Raw genomic sequence first — 20,683 nt, forward strand, 5'->3', positions numbered from 1 at the left:
AAATTAGTGATAGGGGGGATTTTAATACAGATTTAGGAAGAGGGGGGATAACAGTGCAGGCGCCATTGCTAGGCTAATGGCTTGCCATGGTCTGGTAGATGGTGGTATGCACACTACTCCGAAAATGGATGGTCCTACATGGCGTAACTCCAGGGGGGTTGAGAGGAGGCTCGATTATATTTTTGTACCCAGGTCTTTGGGAAAGTTGTCTGGGCGGCTGTTGCCTGTTTTCTTTTCGGATCACGACGGGGTGCTCCTGCAGGTGGGGTCGCCAGTCTGCCTCTTTGGTAAGGGGTACTGGAAGCTAGATCGGGATGTGCTGGAGGAGCAGGTTTTTGTTGACGGGTTTTATGTTTTCTTTAGGAGGCTTGAGGGTCTCCGGTCCATGTGCGAGGGGGTGTTAGAGTGGTGGGAATTAGTTAAGGTGAGGATTAGGGCTTTTATAATAGGGTATTGCAAGAGGAAAAAAAGGGAGGAGAGGAGGGAGGTGGATCGTATCCAAAGGTTAATTGAACTCGAATACGAGGCAGGCAACCTCGGCGGGTCGTTTGACTGGGAGAGATCCTCAACCCTAAAGGCGCAGCTCAGGGAGTTGCAGGAGCGGAAGGCTCAAGCTTTCCTGGAGCGTGCGCATAGCGGCTTTCTAGAACATAATGAGACTTGTTCTGCTATGTTCTTTAAGTTGGTTAGGGCAAGACAGAGTAGGAAGGTAATGCATGGTGTTAGGGAAGAAAATGGTAGTATAGTTAGAGAACCAGAGGATATGGTCAGGGTGACAACTGATCATTTCCAAGGTTTATTTAAGGAAAGGGAAATATAGGTAGAGCAGGGAAATGTGTTTTTAGAACACTTGTCCAGGCGGTTGCCGGAGGAAATTAGAGAAGTGATGGAGGCCCAGATTTCACTAGAAGAGGTTGAGAGCGCTCTTAGGAAGATGGGAAAAGGGAAGGTGCCTGGGATGGATGGGCTGCCGGCTGAGTTTTATCTCAAGTTTTGGGGTATACTTGGACCAGTAGTCCTCGAAGTCTTGAAGGCCATCCTTGAGACGGGGGTCCCGGGGGGATCAATGGCTGTTGGTGTGCTGCCACTTTTATATAAGAAGGGGGAAGTAACTGACCTTGGCAACTGGCGGCCGTTGACCATGCTGTGTGTAGATTACAAGCTACTTGCAAAGGTTTTAGCAGACCGGTTACGCACAGCACTTCGCTACGTCGTTCATGAGGATCAGACGTGCGGGGTAGAGGGCCGCTCTATTAGATGGAACCTACAGTTAATCAGGGACTCCATCGCTTGGATTGAAGATAGAGGACTGCCTTTTATGGTAGCAGCGCTAGATCAGGCGAAAGCCTTTGATCGTGTGAATAGATCCTTTTTATTCAGAGTGTTAGGTAGATTAGGATTTGGGGAGAAGTTTATAGGATGGATTCGTACATTATATGTCGGAGCGGGGTGCCGAGTTAGTGTAAATAGTCACTTGGGTGAAGTTTTTGACCTCTCGTCTGGGGTCAGGCAGGGGTGCCCACTCTCGGCTCTCCTCTTCGTTCTGTACATGGAGCCTCTGGGGGCTGCCATTAGGGCAGACACAGGGGTGGAAGGTCTGCTGATCCCTGGAAGTGGTGGACTGCGTGTTAAGATGACGCAGTACGCCGACGGCACTTCCTTGTTGTTGTGCAAGGACTCGTGCCTGACAAGGTCCCTTGCCATCTTTGGGGATTTCACTCGAGCGTCGGGAGCAGTTCTGAACCATGCAAAGTCTTCCGTGAAGTTTTTCGGAAGATGGCGCGGTAGAACGGATGTGCCTGGGGGGTTATCTCTCTGTGAGGGGGCCCTGAGGATTCTCGGGGTCCATTTTGAGACCTCCGGCTCTGCGACGCTAAACTGGAACATGCGTATTGCAGTGGTACAGAGGAAGCTAGCAATGTGGAAAGCTAGGTATTTGTCTTTTATGGGCAAAGTCCTGGTCCTAAAGGTGGATGTGTTGCCGTCGCTTTTGTATTTGGCTTACATCTACCCATTGCCGGCTTGTCTGAGAAGGCCTCTAGTGAAGCTTGTGTTTCAGTTTATGTGGAGTGGCAGGTATGAGTGTGTCGCCAGGGCACGCATGATCTGTCCCATCGGGGAGGGAGGTAGGGGGTACCACATTTCCCCTCAAGCTGGACACAATTTTTGTTTCTTTCTTGTTAACGGAGCTTGCTCAGCCAGTGATACACCCGTCCGGTTACCTTCTGCGGGTATTTTTATCGTATCAGGCGAGAAGCATAATGGTGTGGTCTAACACGGGTCCTCGGGCGGAACAGCTGCCGTGGCACTTTGGTCATGCGGCCAAGTGGCTGCGTGCGCACCCAGAGGTTGAAGTTGCCCGAGTAGGTTTAGATCATAGGCACCTGTACGAGGAGGTCAGAAAGGCAGAGAGTCCGGCGCCTGTAGTAGGCATCTCGGAAGTGGTCTGGGAGGGAGTGCAGGTGCGGGGTCTGGACAACAGGCTCAAGAACCTGAATTGGTTGAGCCTTCATAAGTGTTTGCCGGTACGTTCCATCTTGTACCGGTATAGTTTAGTGCAATCCCCCACCTGTCCAAGATCCTCTTGTGGCAGGGAGGAGACTGTGCGCCATGTCTTTTGGGACTGTGCCTTTGCCGGAGTAGTATGGGCTAGGGCACGGGTGTTGTTAGGTTTGGTAAAGGGGGATTTTGTATTGACGTAGGCCAGGTTAGAGAGGGGTGTAGGGAGAGTGAGAGGGACGGATAGGGACAGGTTTCTGCTCTGGCTTCTCCGGAGTCTCATTAAATGGGGGCTGTGGGAAGCAAGGCTGAACATGGAGAAGACAGGGAGAGATTGGGGGGTGGAAGGGATAGTGAGGAGAGTGGAAGGAGATTTGAGGGGGAGGATGAAGAGGGAGGAGAGGAAGTGGGGCAGCATGCTGCTCGGGAGAGGTGGAAGGGGGTTTAGGGCTGGGTGTCATTTAGATTTGTAAGAGGATAGATTAGGGACGGGGAGATAGGGAAAGGTATTTTGTAGGGTGACGGGGAGGGAAGATGCTCCCCTGAGGTTTTGTTTGGGGTTTATGTTTAGTTTAATTTAATTAGTTTAATTAAAAATACCATTATTTGTGTATGTAGGTAAATTATGATTTGTAAAGAATGAATGGTATTGAAGATAATAAATTATTTGTTATTTAAAAAAAATAGGCTGTAATAGGTTTCACGTTCCGTTTGTTGTTTTTGTATTTATTCGTTATTTCATGTATAGTTCCGTTATTTGTTTCATTAAAGAACATGAGTAACCAACACGCTGCATTTCGGTCCGACTCTCTTTCGACAAACGAAGAACGTCGTTACAGAATCACCCAACACACTCGGACCGAGCAGAGTGTTAACAGGCAGCGACAGCTGGAGCAGCAAAGGGAGGAGGAATTATTCGGAATATGGACATGGGAAGACGTGCTGGATGGTAAAGGTTGTTACACTTGGGAGGAGATATTGGCCGGAAGAGATCGCCTCCCATGGGAACAGGTGGAGGCACTAAGGAGAGCAGAGGCAGCCGGAGATAGGAGCCAACAATACGAGGGAACACGGTTGGCAAGGAAGCCCGAAAAGCAGCCCCAAAAATTTCTTGGGGGGGGCTATCAGGGAGTATGGCTGCGTCAGGTAGGAGACCTGCGCAAACTCCCTGTGCTTACCGGGGGACTAGAGAGACCGGGCAGGCACCGTGTTATGCAGTGGGCCAGCTTACATGGCACCAGCCTTGCGCTCGGTGTCTCCGGTTCACCTACATAGCCCAGTGTGGGCTATTCCTCCTCGCAGCACTGGCAGGGCAACCGAGAGTATTCAACCAGGTAAGGTTGGGCAGGCTCGGTGCTCAAGAGCTCCAGTGCGCCTGCACGGTCCTGCACGCTTCCAACCCTCCCACTGTTTCTAGCATTTGCCGGCATCTCCATCTCACTTCATTACTGTCTGAATAAAGTGTTAAACCACCTAAAAAAATGTTTTAAAGATTTTTGCATACTTTAAAATGAATTCCCCAAAATCCCAAAGTAACAAAGTTGTCAAATTTGGAGTGTTTATTTAATGTTCAAAGCATCCTGAATACACCTGACCTGTGTTTAAAAAATGCCCATCCTGGTCATAGGCCTAAGCCATGTAAAGATACGTAGAATTGCAGGAAATTAGCTTTAAAGTAGTCCAATTTTACCCCATCTAGGTGTTGTGCCAGGGGGCAATGAAATTCGCAGAGCAAATCCTCACTGAAAGCTTTCAAAAGTTGGCTGTCCTGTGTTTATAGGGAAAATATGAGCAGCAGAGCAAATGTAATCCAGGGGAAAAAACACACTTCTCTCCCAAAAAAAACCACACAACCCTCCACCCAAAACAGTTTGCTTAGCTAACTAGCAAGTCTGTTTGTTTAGTTACCAAGGCAACTATTATAGCTAATTAGTAAACTTGCTAGCTACTTCAGTGGATGTTGAAGAAATTTCTACCCACCAATGAACACATTTCTAGTGGCACATGTGTTAAATTATAGCCACTGTATAAAAGGGATATTCAACTCGTGGCTCTATGCGTTCTCTGGAAAATTAGTTTCACTCCGCTAGCACAATGTGGAACACAGCTTCCATCTGTTCATTATTTTCCATAGAACGCATCTCGCTGATTATCCTTTGCATATTCCTCTCCTACAAATAACAACAGTGGAACAATAAAACACACCCAGAACAACTCTTTAACTGAGTTACAGTTATCACAATTCTACACATCTAAAACCATCTATGTCACTGAGAAAGAAAGAGTGACTGAATATAAAACTCACATCAAAATTGTGGCGTATAGGATTGTATGGTTTCATATCATCTTCTAATGAGCTGACATGGAACGATGCACAATGCTCTCTTTGTTTAACTGCAAATCATGTGCAGACTACTTCTCACAGTGAGTGATCCATCCATATGTTGTTTATAGGCCTACATCCCCTTCGAATACAGAACACAGTAGCCCAGTGGCCGAGAGTGGGGAAGATGGAACGAGATGGATTTTGGCTGACATTCTGCGAATTTTCTCCTCAATGAAACATTTGATCTCAAAGTTCTGTTCACAAAACTAGAATCTGTTATGAACAGAGTGGACTAGTTTTGCAGACTTTACCCTTTGCCAAAGTAAAAAATTTAAAAATGCATTGTTTGGAAGGAGGGCAAAGGCTAATTGAGTTATTGCCCACGCGCACTTCAGAGTAGGCGTTCCCTAACGGAAATATGCAAATGTTTGCTAGAATGTGCTAATAGGATCTCCCTAGCTCGTGACTGGCTCTGGCCACCTACTTGCTTGTTCTGCGCACTATGACTAATCTGTTCCCATTTGAAACAACAGGCTGTGGTTTATCTTGGTTTACTTACAAAAATATTTGGTAGTAGTGTGAATAGCACCTGAGGCTCAGTGGAGTCTGCCTGGCTCAGCTCCTTGAGGGAGATGGTACTAACAATGCCCCGCAGCAGAGGGGTGTCCTCACCGATAACACGCAGATGGCGAGAGGACTCACGCCCACTCCTGGCTCTTGCCATTTATCTGGACAGCTCTACAGGTGGGGCTGCGCTTGCATCCTCCACAAAGAGCACCCGCATCAAAGGCAAAGCAGAAAACAATGTGGCCGCTCATGAAAGGGAAGACAGTGATTTCATTTAAGCTGTGGTCAAGAGAGGATACTTCCCTCTGTTTATGAGCCAACACGCTAGAGTCCAGCAACAAAAGGAGAGGGGGACAACAACTACCTTTATTGATGAGGCACAGCCTTATAAATGAACCATGCATGCATAGCATGTGGGATGCACTTAGCAAGAACATTTTTATGATCATAAAAAGCTAAACGGAATTCTCAAGTGTCTTATGTATTTCTGTTTGTTTCACACAAATGAACACATTATACACTAGTGCAGGGTTCCCCAACTGGCGGCCCGAGGGCCGAATTCACATACATACATACAGTACCAGTCAAAAGTTTGGACACACCTACTCATTCAAGGGTTTTTCTTTATTTTTACAATTTTCTACATTGTAGAATAATAGTGAATCAAATCAAATGTATTTATAAAGCCCTTCTTATATCAGCTGATATCTCAAAGTGCTGTACAGAAACCCAGACTAAAACCCCAAACAGCAAGCAATGCAAGTGTAGAAGCACGGTGGCTAGGAAAAACTCCCTAGAAAAGGCCAGAACCTAGGAAGAAACCTAGAGAGGAACCAGGCTATAAGCGGTGGCCAGTCCCCTTCTGGCTGTGCCGGGTAGAGATTATAACAGAACATGGCTGTCACAATCATTTAGAGATGGATTGGAGCAAGGTGCAGCGTGGTACAAAAATACAAAAACTAATATAAAAGTTACATGCAGTGCAGAAAGCAACTACACACAAACAAGATCCCACAAACCAAACTGGAAAAAAGGCTGCCTAAGTATGATCCCCAATCAGAAACAGCGAGACAGCTGCCTCTGATTGGGAACCATACCCGGCCAACAAGGAAATAGAAAAACTAGAATGCCCACCCAAATCACACCCCACCGAACCAAATAGAGAAATAAAAAGGCTCTCTCAGGTCAGGGTGTGACAATGGTCAAGATATTAAAATGTTCATAGATGACCAGCAGGGTCAAATAATAATAATCACAGTGGTTGTCGAGGGTGCAACAGGTCAGCACCTCCGGAGTAAATAGTGAAGACATCAAAACTATGAAATAACACATATGGAATCATGTAGTAACCAAAAAAGTGCTAAACAAATCCAAATATATTTGAGATTTGATATTCTTCAAACCTATTGCCTTGATGACAGCTTTGCACACCCTTGGCATTCTCTCAACCAGCTTAATGAGGTAGACACTTGGAATGTATTTCAATTAACAGGTGTGCCTTGTTAAAAGTTAATTGGTGAAATGTATATTATTCTTAATGCGTTTGAACCAATCAGTTGTGTTCTGACGAGGTAGGGGTGGTACACAGAAGATAGCCCTATTTGATAAAAGACCAAGTCCATATTGATAAAAGACCAAGTCCATATTAAGGCAAGAACAGCTCAAATAAGCAAAGAGAAATGACAGTCCATCACTACTTTAAGACATGAAGGTCAGTCAATTTGGAAAGATTTCCAGAACTTTGAAAGTTTCTTCAAGTGCAGTCGCAAAAACCATCAAGCGCTATGATAAAACTGTCTCTCATGAGGACCACCACAGGAAAGGAAGACCCAGAGTTACCTTTGCTGTAGAGGATAAATTCATTAGAGTTAACTGCGCCTCAGATTGCAGACAAATAAACGCTTCACAGAGTTCAAGTCACACATCTCAACATCAACTGTTCAGAGGAGACTGAGTGAATCAGGCCTTCATGGTCGAATTACTGCAAAGAGACCACTACTAAAGGACACCAATAATAAGAAGAGACTTGCTTGGGCTAGAAACACAAGTCATGGACATTAGACTGGTGGAAATCTGTTCTTTGGTCTGATGAGTCCAACTTTGAGATTTGTGGCCAGAGTAGGTGAACGGATGATCTCTGCATGTGTGGTTCCACACCTTGAAGCATGGAGGAGGTGGTGTGATGGTGCATTGCTGGTGACACTGTAGGTGATTTATTTAGAATTCAAGGCACACTTAACCAGCATGGCTACCACAGCATTCTGCAGTGATACGCCATCCCATCTGGTTTGCGCTTAGTGGGACTATTTGTTTTTCAACAGGAAAATGACCCAAAACACACCTCCAGGCTATGTAGGGGCTAATTGACCAAGAAGGAGAGTGACGGGGTGCTGCATCAGATGACTGGCCTCCACAATCACCCAACCTCAACCCAATTGAGATGGTTCGGTTTGAGTTTGACCGCAGAGTGAAGGAAAAGCTGCCAACAAGTGCTCAGCATAAGTGGGAACTCCTTCAAGAATGTTGGAAAAGCATTCCTCATGAAGCTGGTTGAGAGAATGCCAGGAGTGTGGAAAGCTGTCATCAAGGCAAAAGGCGGCTACTTTAAAGAATCTAAAATATATTTGGATTTGTTTAATACTTTGTTGGGATACTACATGATTCCATATGTGTTATTTAATAGTTTTGATGTCTTCACTACTAATTATACAGGTATGTTGTGAATAATGTGGAACCAAGCAAGATTTCAAAGTGACACATCCGCAAAAATATGCATGCACGTAAGGCATATGAAATGTCATGTTGAAGTTTGCCTCAGATCAAATGCCTTAAAAAAATACAATGTAGAAACGGCGTGAGCTTTTTCTATGTAATGATATTCAGACTCCATTCAGCTCTCCAGAAGGCCCCATATGAAGCTGAGGTAGAAACGCACCAGGGAAGCTACTGACAGTCATCTAATTTCCTTGAACAGGAAGAGCCATCCATTCTAATGTCATCACACTCTGAAAACTCTTCCCCTCGTGTGATAATCAGTGTTTTCCAAATGCAAGGCACTCTTAAAACCAGCCACCATCCTTTTACAGCAGACACAATTATCTCTACAACCAATCTGTCTATGTACAGTGCTTTTCCCAGACCCCTTCTGCTCACAGTAATAGTGCTTAGGGGAACTGACTGAAAATAATTGATATTTCCCAGATCTGGCAAACAATGGTTGGTTATTGTGTTTATAAAGTATCACTTGGCTTTCATGCTGCATGTCAGACATTCCTCTTCCTGGAGTATTGGTGAGTCACTCCAGATGACTTGTGTGTATGTGAGAAGGCTGTGTCAAGTCCATATTATCCTGTAATGTCCCGTCCCCTCCTCTCTGTCTGTTGGATTATTGACATAGAGTTAATAAAATAAAGGCCACAGATTGGACATTCTCAATACAATTATTCCCAATACAAATAATTGTATTTTGGGCAGAGAACAGGGACATTACTGTAACTGCACTCACAGTGGGAAAGCAGAGAAATCTGATGGTGTCCTCGGTTACAGTACATGACAGAAAGAGTCTACTTGTAGGCTTGTTTTTGAACAGATGGGTGTTCTCTGAAAGTAAAGGCTGCGTCCCTGAACTTCACGTGTAAAAGCCTACTAGTTACACATGGTTTAGTTTAAAACAAAATTGCTGAGTACATACAGTATTATCCGTTCACTCATCTGCAAATACTGAAACCGCTTTGGTAAAATCCTCTACCTAAACTAAATCCCCCAGCTCTAATTTCATGTGCTGGAAGAGTGTTAAAAATGTTGTTTTCACTAGGCGATGGACAGTTCTATAGAGAATCTGAATTTCTGCTGGAGTTGGAGAAAGCTTTTAGTCGTGATTTAAGTGCTGCAGCCGTTAATGCATAAACCACCTATTTGACATCAGAACCAAGTTTAATCTCCTTTTACTTAAAAGTGGTGATTTTAATAACTACACTTTAAGACATACTCCTGTTTTACATAATGACTTGGATATGCTTTCAATGTATTATAAGGGAGGTTTAATGGAGAAAAGAAATAGATAAAAGTGAAGCCTTCAGAGATCCATTTGAAATAAGTGTGGAATTACCTGCCATAAAGCTGCCAAGCATTCTAATCTTAAGAGTCCAAACTAACTTTGAAATAATAACATCTGAGTGAAGCAAAACGAGCCATTGACTGTCCCCAAGGATATTCTTCATCTCTTTCCTGAATGTATCATGACACAGAATAATGTCTATAGATGATCTATTACCACTCCAAAAAGCTATAGTAATAAATAACACAACGGAAAGTGATTTTGAATCTGATCATATTCTCAAATGCCTGTTACGGCCATTGTACTACAGTACCTCTAAACACACTTTCTGCCACATCAAAAACACCCAACATGGTGCATTCATGGAATGCTGACATTTCTCAGTGGTGTTGAATGTCTAGTGCTCTCATTACAGATTGTACTTTGGGCTTGGGTAGATCTATAGATGAGCCTTGGAATCCTGTTTCCATGCAGCATTGAGTTAGAACAATTCATCCTTACCTAAATTACAAAAAATAACTAATTGAATTTAGATTTTGGGACATCTACTACTATTAGTGACATGTCATGACATGCTCTTAAACATATACTTGAAGTACAATCCATGAATAAATAAATGTCAGGTTGTGTCAACATGACCTGTTGGAGCGATCAAAGAGAACTGCGGTGCACTGAGGCTGCCGTCTAAGAGGTTATTCAAATGGGTAAAAGTCCCCCTTGATTCCCAGATGTGGGTGTTGCATTAGTCTGGCCCATCACCCAGGCATGAGCAATTACCCAGACTTAGCAGAGAGAAAATGATTATCCCCATCATCTCAATAATAAAGGTCGGAGCAGTCCATTCCAGTCAACACACACAGGGAAACACAGATGCAAAACACACACACAACCAATAAATCAGTTAACATTCTGACGCGAACAGAGGTATAATAACAAATCCTTAGCCTTAGTCTCTGATATGTATTGCATGGGTAAATAATAGCTTTGGACAATGTCATCTTTCTCAATGCAAGTTTACGTCAATAGACAGAGCGCAGCTCTCCAAATGGGGATGTACTATAGACTTATCAAAATTAGTCAGGCAGCATTGGTGGTCCCTGGGTAAAGAAAAATGTCAGTATGAGGTATGACACTTTAGGATTATTTGAGCTCCTAAATGGGAGAAAGGCAAGAGATTTCTGCAGACATTCCAGCACATACAGTATAGGCAAACATATCTTAATCAAAATCTCTATGTTAACCCAAGCTGCACATTCTGCTAATAATAATAATAAACTGCAGCCTATATGAATCAAGCAGTGATGGTTTTCAATCTGGGCAAGCGTAATTCATGGCTATAAAATCCCTAAATATTACAGTGATAGTTAAATGTTTCCCAGAAAGGCATTCCTGCATGAAAATTATTATGCCAATTATGATTTCAAAATGCACTAAATGAGTGATAATTACCCCAGTTAGGGCCCTTGCAGTAAACATGTCGAGAGCCCTCCAAATGTACCACAGCAATCAGTGATTAGTAAAACAGGCTATTATTGCCCATTTTTAATCAGTTCTGCTGTGCAAAACACAACCTACAAGACCTAATCTTGTGCACATAACTCGGACTACATTAATGACAATGGTCGATTTGCCTAAAGTTTCTCATGGACTAAGTATTACATTTTAATCTGTAGTTTAGTCCTGAGGGTAACAGCCTTACAGCCAGATGTGTTCATTTGCAGGCCTAGGCAAATAAAACATTGAGGGAGGTTAAGATACACTGCTGCAAGGGGCAGATGTCCAAATCAAACATCTGTTAACTGGGCCTACCCCAGCGCCACGGCTAGGCTTGGATCCACCAGAGCTAGTTTAAGAGATGGCTCCCTCTGGACAGGCAGGGGATTGAAGACCAGCTGTGCAGTAGTTAGCACAGGCCACAGAGAGTGGCATATAGCACCACCAATACATGCCATTCAGATGGTGATTTAACATGCTATAGCACCCACCCTATGACACTATTAATTAATAACTTCCCATTCCCTGTTATTCCCAACATCATATATGCATCAACATTTCTCCCCTTTTTCCTGTGAGGCGAGAGAGAGCATGTTCTATTAGAGCCTGCTATGAAGATACAGGGCTTTGCAAAGCAGCACTGTCACCAGCATGCACATCAGCAAATAAAAGTAATTCAAAGCAAACTGAAACTGTTTTAGTTAAAAACATGTGATTCAATAAAGAAAAATAAAGCATTATTCTCCCTCCTGTGTAAGTGCTGTGTAACTCTACGTAGGAGGCAGCTGAGGCAGAGAGGATGACCAGAGACACATTGAGCAGAGCAAACAACCTCTTGGCTGAACTTATCTAGCCCAGTGTTCTCTACATACAGTGAGCAACATGAAAACAAGACAACAGTAGCAACACAAATGTTGCTGTTGGCTTTATCTGTAATCAACATGCTTACATCCCTTGAAAAAAAGGCAGGGGAGGAAAATCAATGATCCAGGCCAACTTTATTGTCAAAGAGAAGCAATAAATACACTTACCTTCAACCTCGCTTGCTTCTCACGGTCCCAGGGTCTGGTAATTAGAGAAGGGAGGGATGGAAGGTGGGATAGAAGGACAGATGGAGGCTGGAACACAAGGAGGAGAAGATTACAAGATGATGAGTTTCATTGAAGACAGCCCAGGTCTAATGATACTCCTCGGTCACTCAAAACAGTAACTCAAAGATGCCTGTAAGTAAACCCATTGGCCATGGAATAGATACAGTATCTATATTCAGATCTGCAGTATGTGAGAAAAAAACAGAGTTTGTTGGTCTGTATGGAGGTCTGTTATAATAATGCTTATTTTCAATAAGGTATATAAGACTTGGTTTCATGAATGTATGCTTTACTGTCAATGTGTCTGACATTGATTGCAATACCTCTAAATAAAGTTTCAATGTTCAATAGTAAATTGAAATGTTGCCATTATGACAATTTTAAACAAAAAACTGTAACGTATAGCTATTTTTTGACATTTCATGTCACAATGTTCAAGTGGTATGCCGAATGAATGCCATAAACAATTAACATTGGATTTGGTTCAGCAGTGGGGGCAGATTAAATATTTAGTCTCAGCTACCTTAAGTGTTTCTATAATTCAAATTGCATCAAGATGAATGTATTGTGTTGAGGTTCTATGACAGATCAAAGCATAAGGGCAATGGATAAAAAGCTAAGCATGTTGGAAAGGACATATGTAGGAATGCAAAGATAACCTTGAAATATCACTGTTTGTTTAACATGTTAATGACTAGGCAGGGGGTAGTTAGACGTAATAAGAGACAAGAACAATAGCTCATATCTACCTGGAACACTGATGAGAGGGGATGGAAAGAAACAAAGATTATAAAGACCTGTGAGTAAAAGACATGTAATTGATGCACAAAATAAATTGTAAACTAGTTAGATGGTGTAACCTTTCCCTGGAAGCCTGGACCCTATTTCTCTTTCTGTCTCTCAACTCGGCATACATTTTTAATGAAAGAGACGGCTCAAGCTTTAACTTTGTTTTTCATTGTAAAAGATTCATTCTATTGGGGAAGTGTTGATTGAACAGAAGCCCAAATACACTCAGTCTCTCCTCTACTTAAGAGTGCACAGTTGAGCTGAAGCGAACATCAATTTATCACGACATCTCTGGAGCTGCCCGGCGGGCAGGGAGAGATGGAAGCTGGCAATACAGCTGACGGACTGGCAAAGGCCTGCTATTACACAAGCACAGGCCCCTGACTCCCTTCGCAGGCAGAATGTCCCAGAGGTGACAATGAGGCGCAGGGCAACTGATAGTGACGGTAATTAAAAGGGTTGATTAAAAGTGACGGAAGGCGGACATCCAGGGAGAAAACAAGGTTCAGGAGAGGGAGGGAGAGCGGTAGAACAGGAATCATGTTAGATCACTTCGAGTTAACAGGAGAGATAGATATATACCTTTTTCCACAAGTCACTTCAATTGGGGCAAAATCTCTAGAGGGCTGCCATCCCAGAAAACCTAAAAAACTGTAATTCTGCGGGAATGATGGTTGCCCATTCGATTCAATGCCCACGAGGTAAAGCTGGAAGTAACAATCTAAATCTGAATATTTGAAGGTGAAGTTTGACTATTGCATTTGACTTTCACAAACAGTCACTACCAACAGTCTAATAACTCAATTCAAGTTCAAATGTATAGATGAAAATGCAAAAGCAACAAAGAGCACAACTGGATCCAGGAACAATTAGGCTATCGGTAAAGAGATTTCAAAGTCCTGGTGTTCGCTGCTCAGATATCTTGTTTATTTCCACTGGCCAAGACTTCCCAAAGAGACATCAGAACCAGATGATAGCTTTACAGCCAAACCTGCAGGGGAAACTAAACAAACTCCTGGAGGTTTTTTCAACTTAAACCCCTGGCCTCACACATGCACACTGACCTGAGGAAGCATCACTCTACAAAATCCAGCAAATTCCACTTTTATACATTAGCCGTCTAGTACCACTCGTCTAATTTGGGCATGCCCAGAGGGGGTAACAACTCAAAGACCTGAACTTCAATTGAAATAGCATCTGAAAACTGAAGCCAAAAACAAACACATCACTTTTAATGAGGGAGACACTCTGGACAGATCTTAGAGTTAAGTTAATTTGACATTGTGTTCTTTACGTCCAAATACAAACTGACATTCATTAAATTCATACAGAGCAGCTAATGTGATAACTCAAAATTAAAATATTTTGTTGATTCTACTGCTTGTAGTAAATACATTAGATAAAAGGAACTGCCAGTTTCTGTACCCTTGTATAATTCTACAATGACAGTAAGTGCTTTGTGAGATTCCTCTTGGCACACAAAGCATTATGATGCATTTCCATATTTATCTCTCTGTACATATGCCCTAGCATACACAATGGTAGCTCGACAGAAAGACAACAGCATTTAACCATTTGTACATGACAAGGTTTTGACAGATGGAAGGAGAAGTAACAGCAGGATAACTTTTTGATTTGAACCAACAGAACTCAACCCAAGGCAGCATGAGTCGCGTTGGATAGTGGGTGACATTGACACAACTTCTAGTCACATGAATGATGGGATGATGGTTGTTTCGTAAACATCTCAGTTGATTGAAACATTCTTCCTCTACAAGCTGTGAATGGGAATCCACACATTCCCACCCAAGAATCAGAGCACAAGACTGAGGACAGACAGTCCAATGTGTTATGTGTCCTTTACTTCAAATCTACTGTAGAAAAGCTGTAGATTCAGAAAGTAGCCTCCCAGAATCAAATCCTTCATGATCTACTTGCATTATAATCCAATTAGTGTTCTCGCTTTTTTCCTTGTGACCAAATATAAGTAATGTGCACGTGTACATGCTAGACAGGCTCCATTATATTTATAGCTTCTGGTTAGGTGTTCCTGACGTGATATAAAGACGTGGTATTTACTGGGGCTAATATTTTTCTATCATTGCTCACAGCACCATGCATATCCACCAGCTGCTGGAGATAATGCACAAATATGATAACAGATCAATTCCCCGCCATTAATTCCCAAGGGATGGACGGCCTGAGCTAGGAAGATGCAATGGACTGAGACACCAACACACATAACATAATTGAGGTAGGAGAGGCAGAGTGAGAACAATGCGAAGAGCATTAAAAAGCCTAATAGTTTCAAAATTGGCCATCATAAATGTCATTATTTCTTTCCTAATGAATGACAATTGGTATTCTGCTCTCGCTGTCTGTGAACCAACACTGACATTTGAGCTATAGGGCTAGGAAGCCTACTTGGAAACCTGGGATAGTGGGCTACATATTGAAAATGCAGACTATTGTCAATTTAAGTCACTTCATGTCAAAGCCAGTGAGAAGCATCCAGCTGCAGATGGTGTGTTTTGAGGGCATCTAGTCTGCTAATGTCAAAGCTCACGCGCTCTAACACACTGGGCCAGAGGTATAATATGTCACTAGCTCTGGTCCAGGGCATACCCACTGAATTAGGAATTTAAAAGGACCTCTATGCTACTAGCTAGCTAGCTCTGGTCCAGGGCAAAGCTTGTAGCTCTGATCAGCAGAATCTTTGGTCCAGGGCATAGCCAAAGATTTTTATAATTAAAATAGACCACAGAATGTCATTTCCAATGGGAATGTTGTGGACATTCTTACACAGGGACACTCAAAGTCAATCTTAATAGGAATCATTGTTTATTGTCAGTGCGCTGGAGAGGTTCCAACCAACTCAAAGGCACCATAGTACCATGTCAAATCAAATCAAATTGTAATAGTCACATACACCAAATACAACATGTGTAGACCTTACAGTGAAATGCTTACTTACAAGCCCCTAACCAACAATGCAGTTTGTTGGGGGTACCGGTTAGATGAGGTAATATGTACATGTGGGTAGAGTTATTAAAGTGACTATGCATAGATGATAACAACAGAAAGCAGCAGTGTAAAAAAGGGGGGTGCAATGTAAAGTCTGGGTAGCCATTTGATTAGGTGTTCAGGAGTCTTATGGCTTGGGGGTAGAAGCTGTTTAGAAGCCTCTTGGACCTAGACTTGGTGCTCCGGTACCACTTGCCGTGCATCTATGACTAGGGTGTAATGGAGTCTGACAATTTTTAGGGCCTTCCTCTGACACTGCCTGGTATAGAGGTCCTGGATGGCAGTGAGCTTGGCCCCAGTGATGTACTGGGCCGTTCGCACTACCCTCTGTAGTGCCTTGCGGTCGGAGGCCAAGCAGTTGCCATACCAGGCAATGATGCAACCAGTCAGGATGCTCTCGATGATGCAGTTTTTTCCTCTGGTTGAACATTTAATATGCTGATAGAAATTTGGTAAAACGGATTTAAGTTTCCCTGCATTAATCGTGCAGATATCGTGCACCAACTGTTATTTACAAAAATATATAGCCCGCCGCCCCTTATCTTACCAGACACCACTGTTCTATCCTGCCGGTACAGCGTATAACAAGGCAGCTGTATGTTGATCGTGTCATCATTCAGCCACGACTCCGTGAGGCATAAAATATTACAGTTGTGAATGCCCCGTTGGTAGATCAAAATAGATAACCTATGTGTAAGATTATTCTCCAAAGATTGCACGTTTGCTAGCAGAATGGAAGGAAGTGGGTGTTTATTCGATCGCCTACGAATTCTCAGAAGGCAGCTTGCCCTTTGGCCCCTTTTTCTCCGACTCCTCTTCACACAAATCATGGGGATCTGGGCCTGTTCCCGAGAAAGCAGTATATCGTTCGTGTCGGGCTCGTCAGACTCCATAAAGGAAAAAAAGGATTCTGCCAGTCCGTGGTGAGTAATCACAGTGCTGATGTTCAGAAGTTATTTTCGGTCATATCGATCAGGAGCTATGCTTGGGCTGTCCCAGCAGTTGTCTTACACAGTTAAAGTCGGAAGTTAACATACACTTAGGTTGTAGTCATTAATACTTTTTCAAACACTCCACAAATTTCTTGTTAACAAACTATAGTTTTGGCAAGTCGGTTAGGACATCTACTTTGTGCATGACACAAGTCATTTTTCCAACAACTGTTTACAGACAGATTATTTCACTGTATCACAATTCCAGTGGGTCAGAAGAATACACACACACTAAGTTGACTGTGCTTTAAACAGCTTGGAAAATTCCAGAAAACTATGTAATGGCTTTAGAAGCTTCTGATAGGCTAATTGATATAATTTGAGTCAATTGGGGGTGTACCTGTGGATATATTTCAAGGCCTACCTTCAAACTCAGTGCCTCTTTCCTTCACATCATGGGAAAATCAACAACAACAAAAATCAGCCAAGACATCAGAAAAACAATTGTAGACCTCCACAAGTCTGGTTCATCCGTGGGAGCAATTTCCAAACGCATGAAGGTATCACGTTCATTTGTACAAACAATAATACGCAAGTATAAACACCATGGGACCACACAGCCGTCATACTGCTTCGGAAGGAGACACATTCTGTCTCCTAGAGATGAACGTACTTTGTTGCGAGGACCTTGTGAAGACGCTGGAGGAAACAGGTACAGAAGTAATAATTAACTAATTAAAATAAAGTGGTGATCTTAACTGACCTAAAACAGGAAATGTTATAGGATTAAATGTCAGGAATTGTGAAAAACTGAGTTTAAATGTATTTGGCAAAGGTGTATGTAAACTTCCGACTAGCTGTCGACTAAGTCCGCACTAGCGCTGGTCCAGGTCGTAGCTAGCTATGCTACCACACCTACTTGGACACACCTACTTACTCATTCAAGGGTTTTTCTTTATTTGACCAAGAAGGAGAGTGGTGGAGTGCTGCATCAGTTTCAAAATTGGCCATCATAAATGGCATTATTTCTTTCCTAATGAATGACAATTGGTATTCTGCTTGTGGCCTCCACAAGCACCCAACTTCAACCCAAAATGGTTTGGGATGAGTTGGACCGCAGAGTGAAGGAAAAGCATTGAACAAGTGCTCAGCATATGTGGGAACTCCTTCAAGACTGTTGGAAAAGCATTTCAGGTGAAGCTGGTTGAGAGAATGCAAAGGGAGTGCAAAGCTGTCAAGGCAAAGGGTGGCTACTTTGAAGAATATCAAATATATAATATATTTTGATTTGTTTAACATTTGTTTGGTTACTACATGATTCCATATGTGTTATTTCATAGTTTTGATGTTTTCACTATTGTTCTACAATGTAGAAAATAGTTCTACATTGTTCTACAATGTAGAAAATAGTACAAATAAAGAAAACCCTTAAATGAGTAGGTGTGTCCAAACTTTTGACTGGTACTGTAGCTCTGGTCCACACATTGTCTGGTCTATGGCATAGCTAGTAACTCTGGTGCAGGGCATAGCTAGCAGCTAGTAATCTCTGGTTCACACTAGCGCTGGTCTAGCTCTGGTCCAGAGAATTGTATTTTTGGGAATGGTATTTTTCAGTCCAAAATCATATTACACAATTATACAAACAGTATCATACTCACTCACTAATCTTATACAACAATTAGATGTAAAACTTCATATCTGAGGCTATTATATAAACAGTGTTATTGTAATGTGGCCACACCGTCTCCCATGAGCTTTCCCAAGTTGTGACTAACGGACCAGTTCGTAGCTGGATTCTTCACCGATCTTTTATACTTTCTCCGGAACATGAAATTTGTTCGTACCTCAAGTTCTGTGAGGTGGAACGATTTCCTTTGTCCTCTATGAAAGTTTACTCTCTCTCTATGTGGCCATGTGGCAGGGTCTTCTCAGGAATTTACGGTTTCTGACCACAGCAGCCTAGCTGAAGGAGGCAAGGGGGAGGCAGGGAGAGGGGGTGGGGTTGCTATACCCAAAGAGGCCAACGTCATGACATCCCGATCTGCCTGGAGTTTTCCCAGCAAATCAATACAATCAACTAGACACCGCTACAAAACACTCAACATGTTTTGGAATTTAGAAAATGCTCCATTATGAAATGTATACATTTTCTTGCTCCATGAAGTGTATCCAAAACTGTGTCCAATTCTGATCTTCTCTCATTGATCAAGACAGGTTAGTGTTATTCAAAGTGACGCTTGATTTCTGAGTCATGATGTGCAGCACTTTGGGATGGACAATCACCTGTCTTGATCAATGAGAGAAGATCTGAAATAGACAATATGGCGGCATACATATTATATTGTTGGATTATCTCATGAAGCAAAAATGTATTTAATTTCATAACGTCCAACGTTCCTCCTGCAACTAGCGATGGGAGTTGAGAAGATACCAGTGACTTCCAAGTTGAGAATTAAGGAAGTATCACCATGTAAAGTTTAGTTGGAAAACATGCTGCCAATGCATTACACTAGCTAAGATGTAATAGTATGAAAGCATTCACATATCATGTTACAATTCTGTACATCACACATATAGGCCTACACAATAGTTGCCTACATTATTAGAAAAAGAGGATCCAAAAGGTTTTTTGGCTGTCCGCATAGGAACACTCTTTTTGGTTCCAGGTAGAACCCTCTGTGGAAAGGTCTACATGGAACCCCAAAAGGTTCTTCAAAGAGTTTTCTAAGTAGCCGTAGGACATATGGCAGGGGTATAGACAACCCTGTTCTTTGAATGCCACAGGTACTCCTACTCCTATAATCCTGCAGTAGCCACACAGAATGTAATGTTTCTGCATTTCTGTGACTGCTTTCATTTCAAAATGTTTCAAAACATGTAACTACTGGAATATACAGTAATGCATAGCCTAGAGCAGGGGTATTCAAATCTTACCCAACAAGGTCCAGACTACTGCTGGTTTTCTGTTCTACCTGATAATTAATTGCACCCGCCTGGTGCCCCAGGTTTAAATCAGTCCCTAATTAGAGGTGAAGAATGATTTGGTAACCATGGTACAAATTTGATTTTAAGGGCCTACAGTGCCTAAACGTTTGAAATTATGTAGGCTACAGGTCTACAGCACAGAGTGTAAGTGAGAGACAAAATAAAAACAATGCAGGCAGACATTAACACTTGTAAGCACATCGGTGTCAATTTCTTATAGTGTTTCTGTGAATAGTAATGAGACACATAAGAGATCCCTAGGGGTAGTGTGTAGTAACACAGAGGAGACGCCAATTCCCATCACTGGTGGCTTTGGGTGGCTAAGCTCTTTGTCAAAGGATTGAAGCAGCACATTCCAGAGAGGATAAAGGAGATTGAAAGGTGAAATTAGAAGGTGAAATTGAACACATATCTCATTTTTGGAAGGGTGATCCTTTTACTTAGTGGTAAGGCAAAGAATATATCTAAAAGTGGCTGACACACATCTCCAGAATTCAGTTCAGTTGTAGGCCTACCTGGTTTAAAGGATTGACCAACTATCATTCATATCCCCAGGTAAGACAACTAACAAAAAAACAAGGAGCCCCATCATTGCTCAACTCTCCTTTTGCTCATCCTACTATCTCTCTTTTCCCACCCACTTCCCTCACTTATTTTTCCCCAACCCCCTTCCCCCACCTCTAAATGTTTTCTTTTCCCCGGCTTCCCCAAATCAGATATGACCAATTATCTTCCAGTATCAGATTGCTGTTGTGCCCAATCAGATCAAGTAACATTTTTGCTAGCATTGAATGGGATTAAGAGTGAAAGAGACTGAAGAGATGCCAACTGGTTAATGTGATTGGGAATGAAGGCCTTTGTCTCCAATCGGATTAACAGCAGAAATACAGAGTGGGGATAAATGTCATCCCCTGGGCAC

At 42.6% G+C, this 20,683-nt stretch overlaps 1 protein-coding gene across 1 annotated transcript in view; it reads right to left on the bottom strand.

Moving 5' to 3' along the window:
• Positions 1-20,683, bottom strand: part of fhit (fragile histidine triad diadenosine triphosphatase) — a 341,147-nt gene that overhangs the window by 314,326 nt on the left and 6,138 nt on the right. Inside the window, 1 exon segment of the mRNA XM_064966519.1 lies at positions 11,975-12,061. The gene's annotated coding sequence lies outside the window, so the exon portion shown is untranslated.

Source organism: Oncorhynchus masou, chromosome 5, assembly GCF_036934945.1.
Source record: "Oncorhynchus masou masou isolate Uvic2021 chromosome 5, UVic_Omas_1.1, whole genome shotgun sequence".
Lineage (NCBI taxonomy): Eukaryota > Metazoa > Chordata > Actinopteri > Salmoniformes > Salmonidae > Oncorhynchus > Oncorhynchus masou.